At 37.1% G+C, this 22,920-nt stretch overlaps 1 protein-coding gene across 1 annotated transcript in view; it reads right to left on the reverse strand.

Moving 5' to 3' along the window:
• SYT1 (synaptotagmin 1) overlaps nt 1-22,920 on the reverse strand; it is a gene marked incomplete at its 3' end in the record, with an annotated part of 225,879 nt that overhangs the window by 104,880 nt on the left and 98,079 nt on the right. The gene's annotated exons all lie outside the window — the stretch shown is intronic.

Genomic DNA, 22,920 nt, shown 5'->3' on the forward strand with positions numbered 1-22,920 from the left:
TGAGCATTCCAGGCAGCCTGTTCTGTGTCATAGTACCCACATCTCCTCTGCCCAGATGGTGGTTTCTGTTTCCACTTCACCCCTGCACATAAGTCAAATATGCTTCCCTCCAAACTATATGTCCATTCATCCATTCCTTCCTTCATCTAGAGCACAACTCTGGAGTTTGGCCTTGGAGTTGAAATCCTGACTCTACCATTTATTAGCTCTATGACCCTGGGCAAGTTCTCTAACCTCCCTCTGCCTCAGTATCCTTATCTCCAAAGTTGGAGGTAAACTGATCGGTATCATAGACTTCTTGAAGATTAAAATAAGATACATTTCCTGGCACATGGTAAAAGCTTAGTAAATACTAGCTGCTATTGCTCGTCTATTAAGTACTAGAGACTCTATTAATATGTTCTGGGTATAATGGGAGGGACAGGCATCAACTGAATAATCAGAAAAAAACAAATATCATAATGGTAATAAAGGTGAGGAAAAAGTACTTGATGTTCTGAAAGTCACCAGCTCTAAAAGTAGGACATTTACTGTCCACAATAGCCAAACTATGGAAAGAGCCTAAATGTCCATCAAGAGGTGAATGGATAAAGATGTAGTACATATATATATACTGGAATATTATGCAGCCATCAAAAACCTGAAATCGAACCATTTGCAATGATATGGATGGAACTAAAGGGTATTACGCTAAGGGAAATAAGTCCATCAGAGAAAGATAATTGTTATATGATTTCACTGATATGAGGAATTTGAGAAACAAGACAGAGGATCATAGGGGAAGGGAGGGAAAAACGAAACAAGATGAAACCAGAGAGGGAGACAAACCATGAGACTCTTAATCTCAGGAAACAAACTGAGGGTTGCTGGAGGGGAGGGGTGTGGGAGGGATGGAGTGGCTGGGTGATGGACACTGGGGAGGGTATGTGCTATGGTGAGCACTGTGAATTGGGTAAAACTGGTGAATCATAGATCTGCACCCCTGAAACAAATAATACATCATATGTTAATTAAAAAAATAATAATCCCCCCTCCCCTCAAAAGTAGGACATTTACCTGCTCAAGGCCTTCAGGGGCAGGGCAGGGGTTATGTTCAGTGGCCCTGAAACCAGGCTTTGGTTTGGGCTTGGCCACTTTCAGGCTGTGTCACTCTAGCTAGATTGCTTAGCTATTCTGAATTAGTTCCCTCCTTTATAAGGTGAAGGTAATAGTGGTACCTCTTTCATTTCCTTTGAAAATTAAGGGAGTTAATATACTAAAAAGCTTAGAATGGCATCCAGCACATAGCAGGAACTTGATGTTAGCTGTTTATTTTCAAGGAATACCACTAAGTATTATGGGTACCGTGGAACACTTAAAGTATATGGGAGGACATAAACAGGCACAATAATATATACATATTAAAAAACAGAAGTTCAGTTGATATGCTAGGAGAAATTGAGAGGTAGAGGTGATTTTTTTTGATGAGAGGCTTCAGATTTATAGTCTCTGTTTAAAACAATAAAGAATATATAAATAAATAAAGGCATTTTTCTGCTACAGTTGTCCATTTACTGAAAGTTATTATATTTTCTTATTTAGTATATCCTATACCATGTGCATATATTATAAAAAAGCTCTAATGGAAATATTTAAGATTTCACTTTGGCCAGAAAGGTGTTGAGACTGATCAGAAATAATTAGATTTGCCTGCTGTAATTAAGAAGAGACACTGGACACTGAAATGGTAAGAAAAAGTACTATTTTCTTCTACCTATGTAAACATTAGTACCAAGGATCGCTGAACACAAGGCTGGAATACTTTGATAAAATAGAAGCACTAAACCTCTCCTCAAAACGAGAAAACCCACTCTTTGCTGTCCCTCTGTGTTTAGCTTTATAGTGTCGAACACTTACTATGCCTATTCTAACTTACGACTGGCTAATAAATGTGAGCCTAAAGATCTATAAAAGCACAACTTCTGAAGTTGTGTTTTTAGCCAAAGAAATACCAGAAAGTAATATATAAATAAGCCCACACTAAACACCATGTTTTCTTAGGTTTCCTAATCTCATTAAATGATCATATTTTTAAAATGTAGATTAAATTTATGTAACCAATGATATCATTCATAACACCTCGTTTAAAACTTTCTCTTGTGATCTAACTGAAACCCTGCCATGCATGAACGAGAGAGTCTATGTATTCATTGCAGGCCAGATGATATTAATAATGACCCTTCATTTTGAACCTCGTAAATTACTCTTCCAGTCGGACTTGTGTGATAGTCTCTCAGAGAGCTACATAAAAGTCTCCTAAATTACACAGGACAAGACAGAGGTCATTTGACAACTTCACAAAAAGGAAATAGACAGCGAAAGCACAGGAACATTATTTAATCACAAGGAGTTAAAGACATAGGGGCATAGGATTACAGGAGGAAATCTTAAAACAGTGCAACTTGAAGGTAAATTATAGCCGCTGAGAAAATTTGGTGATTTTTATTTCTTAAAGTGCTACCATATTCTAGGTTTGCTCTCCTGAGTAGCTTAATTTCTAACTTCAACTATTCTCTATTGAATATATGAAACTTAAAGAATTTTCTTCACAATCTACTGGCATCTTCAGATAGGATTTAAAAATCTTAAGATTATCCTTTTGTGTACCTCTACCATGGAAATCTAACTGAATAGATATTTGGAATACAAACTACCATTTTTAATTGAGTTATTTGAATTGAATTCTCATCTTACATTCTGTGGAGATCAAATACTTAGAATTTGATAAGTTTGCAAAGAAACACCATCCATAGAACTATTCATTCTTATTTATAGAAATGTTTCAATATGAGTGAAAAAATCTCATATTTTCCATTAGGCTAAAAATTGATGGAAGACCTACTTAATATGGGCTAGCAGCTGCTACAGTTGTACATACATTATCTCATTTAATATTTATAGCGGTTTTGTTCATTATCCCTTCAATTTTATACAGGAAAAACTTTATATGGAGGAAAAACTATAGATCCAATAGTTTGAGAAATTCAAATATAGCTTTATATTATTAGGTTAAAAATATACATATTTTAAGTGTATACAAAGGAAAAAATCTTTAGCTTTGAAGCCTTTTTAATAAAACATTTTATATTAAAAAAACAGTAAAAATAAATAACAGCAGAAGATGCTGCCAAGTGATTTCCATAATATAAAGTATGGCTTCAATAAAAAATGGGCTCATCAAAATATTGCTATTGGCAGAAAACTATTAGCTTATTGTTATTGCCACCCAACTATCACTAAATGGAAATTTTAATAACAAGAATTTTAACATTTAACTTAAAGACCTTTCAGCAGAAAATAATAGATTAGTATAAAAGCTTTCCATTAAAAATGTTATTTTCATTTTCCAGTTAATAAATTAATCTCACATTGTTTAACCCAAAGGTAAACTGATGCATAAAAAATTAAAGTAAAAAAAAAAAATTAAAGTCAATTCTAACTAGCTTCTAATGTTTTAACTTAGACTTTGTGATAGGCAGAATTTGGATTCCTCTGAATGTTCACATGCTGTCCCCTTGGACCCATGAATATGTTACCTTCCATGGCAAAAAGGACTTGGCAAATGTGATTTAGGATCTTGAGAATGGGGAGGTTGTCCTGGGTTACATTCAGATAGAACTGTGCAATTACTGGAGTCCTTAAAAGTGAAAAACACAGGCAGGAGTTTCAGATTAGAGATTTGAAGATTCTATGCTGCTGATTTTGAACATGGAGGAAAGAAGCATGAGCCAAGGAATGTAACTGTGTTTAGAAGCTGGAAAAGGCAAGGAAATGGATTCTCCCCTACAGTTTTGCGAAGGCGTCAGTTTGTATAGCCACTATGGAAAAGACTATGGAGGTTCTTCAAAAAATTAAAAATAGAACTACCATATAATCCAGCAATCTCATTCTGGGTATATACCCCAGGGAAACAAACAAACAAACAAAATTACTATGTGCAGTGGTATCTTCACCCCTATGTTCACTGCAGTATTATTCATAAAAGTCAAGATAAAGAAGCAGCTTAAGTGTCTATGAATGGTTCAAGGGATAAAGAAAATGTAGTATATATACACAATTAAAATATTATTCAGCCACAAAAAAGAAGGAAAAAAAGAAGGAAATCCTGCCATTTGTGACAACAAGGATGATGTTTTCCTGTGGCCAAACACAAACAACATTGTCTGTAGTAGGAGAACATCTTGATCATATATTCCTTTTTGAAATTTCCTTCTGTTGCTGTTTCTACTGCCCTTGCCAGCATCGTCTTCAATGGGTCTGACATTTTCCCTCTTTCCTTTCCCATTCCCAAGTCTTTTTAACTTTGTTATTCAAAGTTCTCAGTCACTTGTTCGTTTTTACATTAACTCACAGTTGAACAGCTTCTTTCCTATGCCTTAAACTTTGACATCACTTATCCATTCTGTACCCTCTTATACACACTGGGACTGTATCTCCCACTACCTACAGAATGTTTTCTATGAATCCGCCATCTCAAACCTGTTCACCAAACCAGTGCTATGGTTCCTCTTAGTGCTTCAGTGATTGCCTGCTGGTTGTATCTTGGAATCACATGGAAAATTTTCTCCCAAGCCTGATCAAGGATCAAGTCATGCCATTTCTTCTTCCGTATGTTTTCTGCTTCCTTCACATCTATTTCTGCTCGTAAGGTGTGGGCTTCAGGTTACCTCCATGTCACTGAATCACTCGTTGCTCTTTGCTCAGGTCTATCCCCAGGTCTTCCTCAAACATATTCCTTCTTTCTTGCAATGCTATTCCTCTTCTTCAGTTCATTTAAACATTATTTCTCAAGGCTCAGCAAAAGTGTCTGTGTTGACAGATTTTTTAAAAATTTTATTTGACAGAGATCACAGGTAGGCAGAGAGGCAGACAGAATGAGAGGGGGAAGCAGGCTGCCCACAGAGCAGAGAGTCTGATGCGGGGGTCGATCCCAGGTCCCTGGGATCATGACCAGAGTGAAGGCCAGGCTTTAACCCACTGAGCCACCCAGGTGCCCCTATGTTGACAGGTTGTTAAATAAAAATACTACGTATGTTTGCTAAAATTGCCCCTCCCACCCAGTGAGAAATATGGACTATGTGGTAGACTACATTGGGTCATTGAGGTTGGTATAAAAAGATGTATTATTTGAAAAATCCAAATCTGTATAAATATATCAAAAGCATTTTAATATAACTCCTTTCTACACATGAAATTCACTTCTTAAAACTCAGCTCTTTGTAGATGATTCATGAAATGAAGTACTGGTATTTGATGAAAACACAAAAAGATATTTTAGAACCATTTAGAAGTAAATTTGCATTAGCAGGTCTTCTGTTGGGGGGAGGGGAACCAAACAACTGTTTCCCCTTATCAGGAGGGGCCATTCCTTCATGAGGAGTGGGCCTAAGTTAAGCAGTTTAAAAAATTAAGTATTTAATTAAACACATATTTACGGAACATCTATTTGCCTGGCATTTTTTTAAAAAGATTTTATTTATTTATTTGACAGAGAGAGATCACAAGTAGGCAGAGAGGCAGGCAGAGAGAGAGAGAGAGGAGGAAGCAGGCTCCCCGCTGAGCAGAGAGCCCCATGTGGGACTTGATCCCGGGACCCCGAGCCGAAGGCAGCAGCTTAACCCACTGAGCCCCCCAGGTGCCCCTTGCCTGGCATTTTTTACAGAGCTGTAATAGAGGGCAAGCTTAGTTTGTATAATCATGAAGCTTACTATTTATTTCCTACATGCTAAAAACCAGGTCTTATTTACTCTTTCAGAAGTAAATTTCTTAAATTTGCCAAACTCAGTACTTAGAGGATAATAGGGTGTTCTCAGATAGAATCTCCACGGGTTCATGTGCTCTTGTGTACAGATTTAGTGCTCTAAGGGGGACATTTATTGATGAAAGTGACTAGTAAATATCCTTTTTACAATAAAAATGTTATTCTAAGATTGAAAAACGTCATTTCTTTTTCTTCAAGGGGGCTTTGGCACTAAGCAAATTTGTAAAAATCACTTATTTAAGAGGCCCTAGTAAACTTCCTTTTTTTGGAAAAGGAGACACTCCAAATTTCCTTCTCTTTAATGGAGCCAATTGTCGCTGAGAACAAGGGTACCGAGGACAGTATGTTTATGAAAGGGAAAATCTTACTATTATTAAAGAGCAGCCCAGGGTGTCCCATTTATACCCCCCGATCCGAAGTCTGCTCATCACACAGATGAGTCCTACAGAATGAACTGGTCGGGACAGAAGCTTTATAAAATTTACACAAAGTGCCCGATGGCCAAGAGGAGCCTGGTCTAGATTTCCTGATTCTAAGTTCTCACTTGTAAATAGACTTTGTTTGTTTGTTTGTTTGTTTTCATCTCTAAAATGCCTGACTCAGTCCCTCGCCCGCTTAGTGCTCAGTAAATGTAAGGTGGCTTGAAAGGCCCACATGGCTATGATCTTGGGCCCAAGTACAAGTAGAGAGGGGTGGTCTCTGAGGTACGGCACTGCATCAGGTGTGTCTCCTTCAGTCTGCTGCTCGGTTGCATTTCCTCAGCTCTGACTTTCCTGCTACATCCCCATGTAGCCAGCTCTAGTGCTTACCTAGGCTGGCAACCTTCTGGTGGATTTACTCACTGGGTTTTAGATAGAATCTAGGGCAAAACTCACTGCTTTTTACTTCTGCCTCGATTTCACTTTCAAGGGCAGCTCTGCATTATCTGGAAGGTTCCCTTCCCATTCATCCTAATAAGAAACAACCTAAAAATCCATATCTCTTTCACGAGATGGGCTGCATTTTCCTCTCTGAGAAATAGAAGCTCATGCATTTACTTCAGTCTTAGATATTTCAGCCAAGGGCCTCAAGATGATGATCTAGGTAATACGTTGCTATGGCCACTACGAAAATTCGGCAGTGACTCCAAGCCTTTTCTACCTTTACTGTATCTCTGTTTTGTCCTGAGTGCCTCATCGCTGTACTAACGTCTGTATCATTCATCTTATGAAGAACCTACAGATTTCTTCAATCTTCGGTTCACTGCAGCTTTTTTGCCAACTTCCAGGTTTACCCCCAAACAATTGGTCTCTCTACGGATCATCAAGCATCAATGGAAGAGCGCAGAGTAGAGTGTGAAAATAATTTTACTGTTAAATGCTAAGAAGAAGAATCTATCTCAAAGCTTTACTTTTAGACTGTTGATGGCTAATTTTAAACACACAAGGAAAATTTTTCAAGGATTGGCAAAAAGCCAAATAAGTCTTGCATTTTAAGGCGTTTTCTAAATTGCAGAATGCAAACAGGAACAAAGCACTGGAAATATGTGGATTAATATTCTTATTAACCACCTCTGGAGACAGCACATTAAATGTGAGATTTGAAACACTGTATGCGGTTTAAGAATAAAACAGCCAAAGGTCAGAATGAAGAGTTTCTCATTATAAACAGAAACTGCTTCAAAGACCATGCATTCTTTGCTCCTCAGTATTAAACAAACTTTTTTCTCAGTCTTGATGATAGAGTTTGAAGCCTCTGTTGAATTACATGCCTCGTTTAAAATGTAACGAAATCTATAGTGTCTTCATGGGAAAATAAGTGTGTGTTCGAGCACAGAGTGTGTGCTGTATATTTAAATTTCTGTACAACTGGGAGTGTGTGGTACCCTGGTAGAGATTACAGTTCCTGCTCTCAAAGACCTTTGGATTCCAAATTAAAAACCCTTTTCCAGAAGCATCAGGGTAAAATTGACCAAGATGAGGGAATTTAAAACAAACAAAAAACCTAATCCTTCATTGGCTCATTGACATTTATTTGTTTTCTTGGCATTCTGCGATGTGCTCATACTGTGCTGGAGATGGTGCGTGGGGCGGGGGTGGGGGGGTGCAAAAAAGGCAAGTCCTTCTCTCTAGGAGCTTGCAAAGATTACCTTCCAGGAAAAAACTAGAAGGAGATAGACAGTACAGGGTTAAAAATAAAATTCAGCAGAGTAGGTGGGCTCTGAGTAGGTGGCAGGTTAGGGATGGGTAAGGTCGTGGGTCCTAGAGTTCAAGGAAAGCTCCAAACAGGAGGTGAGTCTTGAGGAAAGCTCCAAGACTTTGCTTGCTGCACAATGAACATAGCCTTTTGGGGACTCCAGTTCTTTTCTTCTCCTCCTTCCTTTCTGACTCCCTCCCTCTTGTCTGTCCTGTCTCTCTCCTTCCTTTTCTTCCTTAATCCTTCCTTTGGTTTTTTGATTCCTTTTACTCTAACTTCTTAAACTTCAGTGACTACCTTTCTTAAACAAAGCTCTCAGCAAGACACTTAGGAAACTGAGACTACATGAGGCTTTTTTTTTTTTTTTTTTGTCTCAGTAAATGAGAAGACAATTCCTTACAGTAAACACAGTAGCCTTCCCTAAACAGCCTTCAGAATTACCCTCTTAACACATTCTTCTCTTATATAGTTCTCTTTAGCTTTTTCAATATGTGCTCTCGACAGAAAGCAAACTGGAAGATATGTCTGTGTAAATAGGCTGTAAAAAGGATCCAAGCCATTGAGTAGAGTTAGCTACTCATTAAGGCAAATGGATTGTGTAAACAGTAATGTAAGAGAGAGGCTCATTCATTCATTCATTCATTCACTCATCCATCTGAGTGTCTATAGAACACATTAATGCTCAAGACCTTGAAGGAATAATGAATAAGTCTACAGTAATTAAACAGCTTATAGTCCAGCTGGGCAGGTATGATTAATATACATGAAGCAAATTGTGAACAATAAATGCCAAATTAAATAGGGTCTTTGGCTTGACTCTAATTCCATTATGTTGTCACAGCAGTCTTACTCATCAAATGAACACTTATTTAGAATTATTTTTAAAAACCTTAAAACTTAATAAAATGGGAAATCTGCCTCTCTTTAAAAAAAACTATTAATACATTAAAAAACTTCTGTAAAATATACTGCTTTAAAAAGCACAAAATCACTTAAAAGCTGGTATTACATCAAAAAAAAACCTTCAGTAAAATATGTTGCTTTGAAAAGCACGAAATCACAACCTATACATTTGAGAAATTTTTTCTAGAACCTCTATCTGTTTATGTGATTTTTGGTAGGTAGGAGGACAGAAAACAGCCGCTGCTGAATAACTTAGTAAGGTTATTGATGTTTCTTATTGAATGCAATGATGAGTCTTGATAACGAAAGTTTGTTGACTGAAAGCCATTTTATCTGCACAGGTATTAATCAAATAATTAATTTTATAAAATGTCTCTAATAATAGTCTGCTTTCAATGATAAGGCAAAGTCATCCGTATCTTCACAATATTGGAATGTCTGAAATTTGACATGGGAAAATGATGTTGGGTGTTCAGGCAGAGAGATAAGCCCCAGCATGACTTCCAGGGGATTTAGATAAAGTCCCAGTCAGCCCTGGGAGCTTGCTGTCTGCAGGCTCCAGGGAGAAGTGCATTGGTAAACAGGAGGGGATGCCAGGTAGGTTGGCAGAGGCGAAGACGATTCATGGGCTAATCAGTTCGGAAGTCTTTGGAAGTTTGTAACAGTTTTCAATCATGCTGTGGACAACACAATTTTGTGGTTAAAGGGAAATCCATTTATCCTATCAAATTTGTAGCATGTCTCTCTTGAGTTCCGATTTCCAAGTTCAAAACCAAAAAGGAATATGTCTCAGGTATTTTCTTCCCCTAGTGGAAGCTAACTATCTTCTTTTGTGTTAAAAGTTTTCAAAATCTTTTGGATTCTGTTTCAGTTGTTTTTTGGTTTTCTTTGGACACTTTGAATCGAGTTAACATTGTCTTTAATCTGTTTTCTGTCTTTGGCAGAGAGGCCCAAGGAAAAAAAATCGATTCCAAGACTTGAATAGGGTACCTGTGGGCAACTTTTGGATATCTCAATATTTGAGTCTCTACTTGTTTCTTTTTTTAAGCAATTTCATATTATGATTAAATCCAATTATGGTAAAAGAACATCAGCTGAACAGGCAGATAGGTTCCCTGCTTCTTGGTGCTAGTGTACAACTTCAGGCCAGCAGTTAGAAGAAATGAAGAAAGAAAAATGCCATCTAACCTTACTACCTCCTGTTTTGGAAGGATTTTCCCCCCTGTACTTTCTATTTATTTTTCTGGGGGCAAGTGACAAGATTTTTAGAGTTCCCTGTAACTTGGAGCAATTTGACTGTACTGACAGGAACTGTGTGGTTGCTACGCATTAAGCGAAGAAGAGCCAGATGCTTGAGTCTTTCCAGTCATGAAAAGGAAGAGTCCGGCTCGTTAATTTCATTACTCTACAAAGTGACAGGTAGACAACAGTGAAAACAAAGCCCCTTGCTTGTCTGGCTATTCACAGGACATTTTTCCTTGATTATCCAATGGATTCCTGCTGCTACAGACTGAACTTGTTAATTGGCCTCTCCAGTCGCTGTTTTCTCTCTTTCTCTCAGTGTATTTTTCTCCCTGGCAATTTGTAGCATCATTTCTTCTTTTTGTTTTGTGGTTCTTGGATTTGAACTTTCATCTTTATTTTTCTACAGTTCCCATGGTTCTTGATTTATTTTTCATTCTTGTTTTTGAAGATACATATACATATTTATATATATATATTATATATATGTAATCCTTTAAATCTTATCCCTTTTTTAAATTTAAATTTTAATTTTTTTTTAAGATTTTATTTATTTATTTGACAGAGAGATCACAAGTAGGCAGAGAGGCAGGCAGAGAGAGAGAGAGGAGGAAGCAGGCTCCCCGCTGAACAGAGAGCCCAATGCGGGACTCGATCCCAGGACCCTGAGATCATGACCTGAGCCGAAGGCAGTGGCTTAACCCACTGAGCCACCCAGGCGCCCTATATATGTAATCCTTTAAATCTTATCCCTTTTTAAATCTTATCTCCCTTTGTTTAGAGTTTAAACTTCAGTGCAACCCTGACTATATGACCTCAGGACCCTGTGTGAATCACGCTTTTTTTTGTAAATTTGCCCAGATCTCCACTGAGAAAGTACAATTTTCTTGATTCTCTTTTTCCTTGTCAAACTTAGTGATTTCCTCCCTTAAAAGACTCCTGGTAGACTTCCTCCAAATGTTTGCCTCAGTAATACCACATATGAGCTCTTTATATTGTCTCTCACCCACATTTATTTATGCTTTCTCACTGGTATGATCATATATTGATCCTCATTTTCTAGTAGCTTTGTAATTTGCCTCTTCAACATGGAGGCATCACCTGAGGAGGGATTCTGTGACCTTCCTCTCCTTGGATTTTCCATGAATTATAGTTGGGTTGGGTATGTGAGAAGTCATAAGCAAATGCTTACTGGGGCGCCTGGGTGGCTCAGTGGGTTGAGCCTCAGCGTTCGGCTTGGGTCATGATCTCAGGGTGTTGGGATCGAGCCCCGTATTGGGCTCTCTGCTCAGCGGGGAGCCTGCTTCCCCCTTCTCTCTCTGCCTGCCTCTCTGCCTACTTGTGATCTCTCTCTCTCTGTCAAATAAATAAATAAAATCTTTTAAAAAACAAACAAAAAAACACAGAAATGCTTACTGAAGAAACAAAAGCATAATTAGAGACCAGGAAAGCCTTCTTCCAATATTGTTTAAACATGGGTGGAATGTGGCTCTATTGGACTCCTTTTAAAACTAAAGGGTATACTTTTTTTTAAATACTACAGATAAATCCTGATAAATTTTCCAGATCATTTAGAAAATATGTGGAACTAGTCCTTATTTTTTTCCTTCTAGAAGATTATGGAAAAAGCAATAAAATTCATTTTGTTCCTGTCATTTTCCCTTATTTTTATGTTGTCTATCCCCAAAAAAGATGCTCTTAAAGAATTGTATTAATAATGCTGATATGGCTTTTCCTGTCTTATGGGCAGCACTTGCTGTATTCCCTAATCTAATTTCTCGTTTATATAGTTCTTTCACTTTATGAGCCCCTTTCACATTACCTCAGCCCATTTGACTTTAAAAGACCCAATTGCAGAGAAGCTAAGGTGGTGGTTGCCAGAATCTCCATTTTATAGGTGAGAACACTGAGGATCTGAAATGTAGCTTCCGTAACGTGATTCTCATTAGAGTAGGGATCAGGCTTAGGTCTTAAGTTCTCATGCTCTTTCTATATATTTTGGCACTCTTTTGTGTCCACACTGAATATTGAGCAAATATTCACTAATTATATTCCTGCTCAGAAGAGTTTGATTTGGCAAATATATTTGTATAGGACTACCAGGCTTCTTCAAACTGCAATAATATTTTATTGTTTATGCTAACTCAGTGAAAATCATTTGTCAAAAAAAAAAAAAAAATCTGATGATAATTGTAACATCAGTGGGCCACAACAGGGGGATCAGGAATCTTGACTCCCAAGTTCTGCCACTCAAATTGCCAAATAAATTTGAACCAAGTTATTTAAACTTTTCTGAACCTCAGCTTCAACATCTATAATATGGGAGGTGGGTGGAGAGAGGGAACTCTGATATAAACTCTAAGCAATTTGTGACACGTAAATTTGTAACAGGCAAAGTACTCTGTACCGTGGGTAACGGGAAGGAGGATTTTACATGCCAGTTATTTTTATTTGCCAGCAAGTCTTATGAAATTTCATAATCTGAAAGTGCTTAAAACCTGACTAAGAAAACTCTAAAAATTACATAGATAAAAGATGAAATACAAATTGTATGTATACTAAAACTCCCAGCATACTTGACATGCTCTGTGCCAATAATTCAGCAGAATGTCAGGGTAACATTCTAAAATAAAGATGGCTGTCAAAAAACTCAGAGGCAAAGCATTTTGGCAGTGTTCAAGCTATTCGTGGGTAAGTAATAGAATAAGTAAATCAAACTTTGGGGGAGAATAAATCACAGTTCTTTAAAATCACAGTGCTTGAACAACTGATTTTTATTCAAATAATGTGAGCAGCATTGGAATAATATTAAATTGTGTACTAGTGGAAATAAACATAATATTCACTGCTTTGTATTTTCAATAATTAGTCAGCCCAGCTAACCTACCTGAGGTAAATGTTTTAACGCAGCAGTAATAAATGTATTAGTGGCAAGAATTTTACTCTTTCTGATGGCAAAATGGTAGGTTTTGCTTGATTGCACTCAATTCTGTAGGGCTTAAGCATTAACAACAATATGCTCTTGGATGCTGCTTTTTTTTTCCTTTAAAATTGGCCAACTATTTTAAGTGATGTAAAAAGCTACATTAAATTCAGTGTTTTTTTTTAAATTTATTTTTTATTTTCAGCATAACAGTATTCATTATTTTTGCACCACACCCAGTGTTCCATGCAATCCGTGCCCTCTATAATACCCACCACCTGGTTCCCCCGACCTTCCACCCCCTGCCCCTTCAAAACCCTCAGGTTGTTTTTCAGAGTCCATTTTTATTCAATAATTATTTACATTTTAAAATTCTAATGTTTTATTAAGAACCAACTTTGTAATATGTTTCCACTGAATAATTTACAACATTGAATTCATTATTTCACTTAAGTACTCTGATCTTCCTTCATAAATGGAAAATTTAAGGTACCAGAAATACCGTGACTGTCCAAAGATCTTCAGAAAAAATCATGGTCCAATCTCAAACTCAACCCTTTGTACCACCGAGCTCTTTCTATTAATCCAAACTCTGATTCTTCCTTGTTTCAAATCAGTCAGTGATGATAAGATTTAAATTTACACAGGATCACAATTTTGGTCCTTTTGTATTTAAATCCTTCCAATGCTGTGTTCATTTAATATGTCTTACTTATTAATTTTGAGTTGTTTCTGCCCATAATTTTCAAGAAAATGGGTTAGGAGCCTATAGCTGTACATTACATTTTAATATGATTTAGTAAAGTAGTGAGATAGAGAATTTCCCTTAAAGATTAGAAACTATGAAACTTACTGGAAGCAATAACTGTGGGTTTTTGTTTTTCTTCAGTATTTTACTTACATGTAACCATCAAAGTCAAGAACCAGGTCACTGTGCAAATATTACAGTGTTTATATCCATAGAGAATCACTAGATCCAGATACTGCCTGGAAGAAATATAATAATCTTACTATGCTAGTGGCCTCTTAAGATTCTTGGAAAAACGATAGTGTTTACATTACTTAACATATTCAGGCAGATGCCTTTCAGGCAATGTAAAATTTTATGTTTGAAGTTCATCTTAATGCTTTTAAGTGAAAGAATTAAAAAAGAGAATTTAGTGGGCTGATGTAATCTGAGGGTCATACTCTTCTTTCTGAAAAGAATATTTACTTTAAATTATTGATGGACAGAAAGGAAAAAAAATAGCAGAACACTTAAAATAGATCATCAGAGGAAGGATGTTCAGAAAAAAACAACGAAGAAAATGGAGAATGTTATCTCCTATTGAAAAGCTTACAGCAGACACCGGAAGTATAGGATGTTGACTTTTAAGTGGCAGCTGATTGCTCTAAATCATTTTTTTTTTTTTTAAATCAGGGATTTTTGAAGTCTACCATACATTTGAGACAAATGGAATAAAACTTCAGAAAGCAGTCTATGGGCATTGTGGAAGGGGCAGTAAGTAAGTGTGTGTTCGTGCTAACCTGGCTCAGCTCCCTCCCCGAAAACTGGGTTCCACCCTGCACTACTGGTCCTTCTCGAAGCACAAGGTGCTGCCTCATGCCTTGGTTTTCTCTTTTCCATTTACCTCCTCTGTGGGCTGCTCTGTGCATATTTGACATGTGGGGGCGTAAAGAGAGGGAGAATAGAGAGCATGGAATCTGGGGGAGCTATTTGGAGCTATTTTGTTCCTTGGTGTTTTTTCTGATTGTCCCTGAGCAGCCATCTAAATGGTGACATGGGGAGGAGAGGCAGTAAATAGTATGAGGAGTGCAGTACATTTCCAGAAGAGCTCGAACCCGATCCCGGCTGCAGTTCTCAAAAGGTGGCAGAGGACGAAGCAGCTGACATCTCCATGTTCCTACATTATGAGAAGGGTGTCATTTGCCTTATTTGAGGGTTGTGTGCATGAGAATTTCAGGTACAGTCTCAAAAATACAAATGCGAAAATGATGAAGATGAACTTGAAGATGTACATTCTTTCATAAAGTATCAGTAATCTGTGGAGTTGGATGTATGCTATGATTATATAATAGTTAATGTAAAATGTGATCTTGGCTCCAGTCCTCACCCCAGTCCCTACCAATCAAAACCAGATTCTCCAACAGCAGATGCTAACACCTACGGCTGAAAAAATATCAGAGAAGAGTCATGAGGTTGGAGTTAGATAGGAGAAGTTTCTTTTCCTTCAGAAAGATGAGATAAATTTTGTTTGAGTGATTTTGTAATTTTCTAGGCAAAAGTCCAACTATGCTATTAAAAAAAATAAGTTCCTTGGGGAATAAAAAAGCAAGGTATAAAGAGAGAAAGTCTTTTTAACAAAACTGATGAGAATCATAATCAATATACAGTAATGGAAAAGAAGTTTCTCATATGGTTGAAACATGATTACTCTGTTATAAAGCAACACACAGGGGTTTCACTTTTTGTAGATCGGAATAGATTCAGGCTAATTGACCTCATGGAACCCTTAAGTTAAAATGTTTGGGTGAATTTTAATAAATGAGTAATTAAATAGCAAAAAGTAAAATCCTAGAAAATCAGTTATAATGTTACCTATTCAACTCATCATGGTATACTAGAAGGTACTAGATGTTAGGCGTCAACTGAGTTTATTTTGTTTTATTTTTTAAAGATCTTACTCATTTGAAAGAGACAGTGCAAGAGAGAGCAGCAGCTGGGGGTGTGGGGCAGAGGGAGAGGGAGAAGCAGACTCTCTGCTCCACAGGGAGCCGGATGCAGGGCTCCATCCCGGGACCCTGGGATCATGACCTGAGCGGAAGGCAGAGGCTTAACTGATTGCACCAGCCACGTGCCCCTCAACTCTGAGTTTAAAATTCAGTAAGTCTTTGTCTTCTTCTACATGAAAAGTGGGGATAATACCACAATACTAATTGTGAGAATTACGTGAGATGATACATTTGAATACTTGGCACATAGATGGGGTTTAAAAAATGCTAATATTTTCCCATTTTAAGTAATAAATAATACATATAAAATTCTGTTCTAAAATCCAATTTTGTTATTCTAAAAGTATTTTTTTTAAAGATTTTATTTATTTATTTGACAGAGAGAGATCACAAGTAGGCAGAGAGGCAGGCAGAGAGAGAGGAGGAAGCAGGCTCCCTCTTGAGCAGAGAACCCGATGCGGGGCTCGATCCCAGGACCCTGAGATCATGACCTGAGCCGAAGGCAGCGGCTTAACCCACTGAGCCACCCAGGTGCCCCTCTAAAAGTATTTTTATTGAAATTTAATTGACATACAGTATCCTATTAGTTCCAGGTATGTATCACAGATTCCAATATTTTTATCTATTACAAAACTACCCCATGGTAAGTCTAGTTACCATCTGTCATCATAGAAAGATGTTGCAGTACTATTTATCATATTTCTTGTGCTGTACTTTATGTCCTCATGACTTACCGGAAGTTTGTACTTCTTAATCCCCTTCCCCACCCAACCTAGCTGCTTTCTGGTAACTGGCAATTGGTTTCCTGTATATATGAGTATGTTTGTTTGGTTTGCCCATTTGTTTTCGGGTTCTGCATATAAGTTAAATCATATGGTATTTGTTTTCTGTCTCACTTACTTTGCCTACCATAATCCCTCTAGATCCAACCATGTTGTCCCAAATGGCAAGATAAAAGGATTTTTTGGAAACATATTTAAAATGATGAGACCCAGAGAATAAAACTGTAAAACCTGCTGAGTTCCCTCTAAAGACCTTGTTCTATTTGCCTCTCTAAAAATTAAAAGAAAATTGATCCAGTGTGACTTCTACAGCTTGAAAGGAATAGAGACAATTTGGAGTTAATTCTGTATAAAATAAGGAAGATCCTCAAATCTTAGGCTTACATGAGAATTGAGAACAGGTTCTCTATTTTCTGAGAAGGAAGAGTGAGAGGAAATTGAGTATAGCAGAGAGATTGAAAATATTGGAGGCAGAGAAGAAGTCTCTTGACTTAAAGAACTAATGTATATTGAAAGAATTTTTAAAATAGCAGCAAATTTTTAAAAGAGCATAGATGGTTAAGTGTATAAGGCAATGAAGGTTAGCAGGCAGAATTTTTTTTTTTTTTTCATGCCTGGTTATCACTTACAGTGTCTTTACTGGGTTTTAAGTCTGTGGCTTTAAAGTGTACTCATACTGTTGGGGGAACCTGCACAGCAATGTGAGAATGTTGAGCACCCCAGCCTTTATAACCCCAGAGAACAATGTCAAGTGGGGTGAGGTTGGACTGGAGGGACTGCCAGAGATAGTTCAGGTCCCAGTAGTGTGGTGACTTCTGAGCCATACCTAGAAGTTTGCAATGGGGTTCCAGATAAGTCTTTATCTTTGGTCTCGTAGTATGGTCAGATATCTTTTTTTATTTTTTAATGGTCAGATATCTTAATGTAACAAAATTATCCCTCTTTGTCTTTAACAGAATGGCTTGAGAGGTCTATGGGAATACAATGACACTTTTTTGTACCAATAAATTATTGATTTTTTGTTAGGGAAGTATTCTAACATGCAGATAGAAATGGAAGGGTTCTGAATTTCAACTTCGGAAGAGATTTGATCATTGAATGAGGACTGTGGGTGCAGAAAAACAAAATGAGATTTAGAAGCTGAAGAACTCAGTCATGTGAGAAGGTTCAGGTCTGGGAAAGCTAAGATCCTCACTGCTTGGCATCATCCTAGGCACAAGATAGAGTTTTAGTTCAGAAAGATGGGATTACCAGAACAGAACAGAATGTTATTTTACAGTTCATTTTAACTGACCCAGAGTTAATGAAGCATGGGAAGTTGCTGTCACTTGGTGGGTAATAGGATAGATTTGAAAATTCTGGTTATTATAGTAACTTTGATTTCATAAATCTGAATTTCTTATTAGAGTAGAATTACAGAAAAATGGAACTTTTATGGTATTTGTGGTTCTCTGAGGAAACATCTTGTATCAGTTTCTGAAGGCATGGGGGGGGGGTGGGTTGTATGTGAAGTATGCCAGCGATGAAAGTGTCTTCTCAGACAGAATATTTCGATAACTTGACTGCCTGCATTATTAGGGCCAAAGAACAACAGCAAACTCTTTAAAGTCTACTTTGAAGTTCAAGGAAATAGCCCTTTTCTCTAACTGCTTATTTACTTCAACAAATCACAAGAAGAACACTGAGTACTTTGCACTTTCGGAGCAACCAAGAAAGCTTGGCTGAAATGGATTAAAATAAAGTAAATGCACCTGAACAATAGTAAATAAATTAGAGGTTCTACTCTGACTTTTAACAAAACAGTCCTGTATTTGAATTTATCCAAGGTCATGGGAAATAAGGAACAGTGAAATTAAAACATAGGAAAATCTTGCAAATGAGATTCAGCAAATTTTTGTTCTTTCTTGCTCTGAACGTCTGTAGGAAAAATAGGTATTTGTGAATCTTTCTGAGCTGTATTTGCCCTTTGCCTTGTATGTCTCTACCTAATCAAGTACCTTTAGAAACAGCTGAGGTTTTTAATGGCATAGGGACTAGGGAAGTGAGAAATGTCTTTAATCATTGTTTTATTTTACATGCCTAATTTAAGCTCTAAGCCTACAGGTGTTCGGCTGTATCAAATTCCCAATATGCAATAAATGGGAAATTCAATATAATGTCCATTATTGTTTGTCATATTTAAAAACCATGAATGTGCTTTCACCTTGTTTTAAGTTTAGAGCTCTGAATTATATTTTCTTATAGTACGATGAATATTAAGTCTAAATGTGCATACCAAATGAAACGTTTTTCTTTAATTGGAAAAATGGAAAATGATTTGGTGAGTACAGAGAAGAGGAAGAGAAAGCTTAGGTTCAGACTGGTTATAGAGTTGACCCACGAATAGCACTGGTTTAAACCATGTGGGTCCATTTACACGTGGATTTTTTTTTAATTTAATTAAAAAAATTTTTTAGTAAACATATAACGTTTATATGTTATATAAACATATAACGTTTATATTCACAGGTCTGTGAATCGCCAGGTTTACACACTTCACAGCACTCACCATAGCACATACTCTCCCCAATATCCGTAACCCCAGGATTTTTTTTAATACTACTGCAAATGTGTTTTCCTTCTGATTTTCTTATCATTTTCTTTTCCTTAGCTTACTTGATTGTAAGAATATAGTAAATAAGACATGTACAAAACATGTTAATTGACTTTGACGTTACCAGTAAGGCTTAGCAGAAAGCTGTTGGTGGTTAGGTTTCTGGCGAGTCAAAAGCTATAGATTTCCATCTGTGTGGGAGTAGGGGTTGCCCTTAAGCCCCATGTTGTTTAAGGGTTAACTGTATACTGAATATTTAAATTGATTTATACTGAATATTTCCTTCTTTTTATGTGAGAGAAGCTTCAGTTCTTCTCAGGTTCTATTTTCCTTTTCTCTATCACCAAACCTTCAAATCATCTCTGATTAATTTCTGTCCAAATGTCCCATAGTTTACCACTTCAACGATTAGTCCTCATCTGTTACACGTATGTTTAGAGTTGCCTTCACGGCACATGCAATTTTGTATTCAGCTTTTTTATTATTAATTTTCACATTTTGCTACATGGACTTGATGGAGTCTTTCAAAGATTATTATTAAAACTAAGCAAAAAGGAAAAAAAAAAAGCACGATGTCCATTTACTCCCATTCTAAGCTGAAGAACTAAAAGAAGATAGGTACTGCTGAGCCACCTCTCAGCACCTCTGATTGCATTCTGTTCTCTCTTCCCAAGAGGTAATCTCTGCATGAAATCAAACTTTTTTTTATTTCTGCTCATTTCTTCATGCTTTTACATAAGTAGTCTTCTTAGGAACTTTTTCGATTTAACTTTTTTTTTCTTAGACTTTTCATTCCTTAGAGAACTGCAGCACACATCATAGCAAGTCTTAGTAGTTCTTTGCATTTCATGGGTTAGAGTCAAAATAGCCTAACTTCAAAACCACAGCAGTGTAGTAAGTGCACAGGACACGATTTGTCTTCCAGGTCGCCCAGAGACCTCACACGTGCCCTGAAGTCCGTGCTAGGCATCTTCTATGTAGCGCAGCAGTCACACTCTGTATCTTTAGGAAGGACCATTACGGTTTATGCCAGTGACACTTTCAGACAGCCTTCTGCCTCTGTGCCTTGTGTTGCTGGCATTCTCATTTCCTTGGGACTGTTTGAAATGAGGGGTGCTAAGTCAGAAAAATGAACCTAAAACTCTGCCTTCTACCACTGTCACAATCATTTTGAAACCAAATAAATCAGAATCATTATACGTTAGTGTTCTTAAATGTGCAATCCGTAGGGATTCGTAAAATAAAGGTGTACTTGAAGTTGGTCGTCTGCTGAGAATGAGCTATCTTGTTTATTTTTATAGCAGCATAAAATAATCTCTTTTCACATTAACTGCTTAATTTGTTTCAGCTAAGAAGTTCATCTTTTTCTCCTTTTAGAAGTTTTGCCCTTAGGGAAATAAAATGCTAAACATCAGAAGAAAAGATAGGGATACTATGTGACACGTCTGAAAACATTTGAGTTAGCTTGTTTCCTGCTTTTTTGACCCACTATGTGCAGTGAGGGATTTTCATTTCCGAGGCCATAACCCAATGTATGAGAGGGATATGGATAAAATATCCATTTTTAAAAGTACTTGAGGTTAATAGTCAGATACTTTTCCTTCCTACCTTCTTGGTTCACTTAACAGTATAGTTCCAGAGGGATGATGATGATAAATTCCTAGTGTCTGTCTGTTCTGCACCAAAAGTGTGAACTCATTGCATTAACCACTGGCAAGATGATAGATTTGGTTAGTAGTAGCCATGAAACAAACATGTCATTTAACCTCAGTGCATGATTGCTAATCATCAAAAGCAAACTTCTAGGAATCAAACATGCTGCTTGACAATTTTAAAAGGATAGGGATTGGCTATTTTTCCACATCTCAATTAATATTTTTGTGTGTAAGTTTGAAAGTAAGTTATTTTCCTCTTCAGTGCACTTCCTTTAGTTTTAGGTAAAATTCAGTCTTGATACATGTTGCTAAATATCTGTTGAGGCAAGATTTAACAAAATTGTCTCTATTGCTCTAAATCTTCAAGGTCATTTATCTCGGCCATAGCCACCCAGAGCTTCTCCTAGCCAGTTGCCAGAAGCTATTTTTGTGAGTAAAATGGTCTCCAGTGAGGGTACTAGTTTACAGTAGCAAGCTTTGAGATTTCTTATATTTAATCTAATGGTATTTCATGGATATAAACAGGGAAAATACAGTATCCTCACATTTTATACAAAGTTTTTGTAGTATTACTGCTTAGAATACAATTAAAGTGCAGGATAAATGAGAAACATGGATTAATACATTTGAGTGGGCAATATTTTACTTCCACATTGGGGAGAGTAATTAGCGTTAACTTTGTGGAAGGATTCCTACTGTTAGTAAACTTTTGAAAAATCACATACTCTTAATAGTAGTGTAGGTTTCTTGGTCAAAAAAAAATGTTTTGGTTTTATTGACCCAACCTCTTTTACTTATTTATTTCTAAGATTTTATTTATTTATTTGACAAAGAGTGAGAACAGAAACCAGAAGACAGACAGGCTTTCCACTGAGCAAGGAGCCCAATGTGGGGCTCCATCTCAGGACCCTGGGATCATGACCTGAGCCAAAGGCAGCTGCCTACCTGACTAAGCCACTCAGGCACCCCAACTTAAAGCCTTTTAAAGATTTATTTATTTATTTATGAGAGTGGGGAGAGAGCGAGAGAGTGCTGGAATATGGGAGTTGAAGGTGGGAGGGACAGGGGGAGAGAGAGGCTCATGCAAACTCTGCCTTGGGCGTCGTGGACCTTGACATGGGGCTCAATCCCATGATCCTGATATCAGGTCTGAGCCAAAACCAGGAGTCAGACACTTACCTGACTGCACCATCCAGGAGCCCCAGCCCAACCCCTTTTAAAGATCTTGGAACGATAGCATGAGGAAAATACACATTTTTATCACTATCTTTGGTCAATTGATATTCAGTAAAATTCTTACAATTTTAGCACAAATAACTCAGGAATCGCTGTACTTGAGAAGGTAATGGTTTGATAATTTAAATGCCTTTCTAAAGCAAGCAAGCACAATAACAACGTCTTTTTCTTTTTTTTTTTTTTTTTTCCCCTCTCCACTAAATCTTGGATATATTAAAATCAGTCTGTAGCTATGGGATTCTGCAGACCAACAAAGCCTTAGATTCCTTTTTGGGCTCCTATTCTCATCACTGAATAGGTTTGCATTCTAATATTTGGAGGCGATTAGATACACCTGTGCTAATAAAAATTGGAATTGCAAATATTAGTAAGTGAAATGTGTGCCAGAAGATGGAATTTGTTTTGCTGATTTTCTTGTCGTCTGCCTGTTAGGGAAAGACATGGCAGCCATTTGTTTTTAGCCTTTAATTGGAAACCATGCTTTCAAACAGCAAACTGTGTCATTTTTCAAAGCCTTCAGGGGGCTGCAGAGTAGATCATCATCATTCTCTGGCAAACTCTTCTCTTCCTCTATCTCTTACCTTAGAACAAAGTTAAGAAACTATTCTTGTTTTATTCTAAGCATATGTTTTGATTCAAGAACAGATTAACATTGGGATCATCATAATCTAAGTAATTAATTCATGTAACATTCTCTCTATTAACATAGTTCTGAATACCCTAAATCATGAGGTGTCTAAAAATGCGGCTGAGCAAATCTGTTTGGAAATCCACATTATCCACTGTAATATGCAAGCAGAGAGATTTTGCAGTACACCCCCACTGTCTTCTCAGTAGCCTTAAAATCCTCTCCTGGAGCAATTGTACATATGGTAAGT

This window comes from Mustela nivalis, assembly GCF_964662115.1.
Source record: "Mustela nivalis genome assembly, chromosome: 7".
NCBI classification, from domain to species: domain Eukaryota; kingdom Metazoa; phylum Chordata; class Mammalia; order Carnivora; family Mustelidae; genus Mustela; species Mustela nivalis.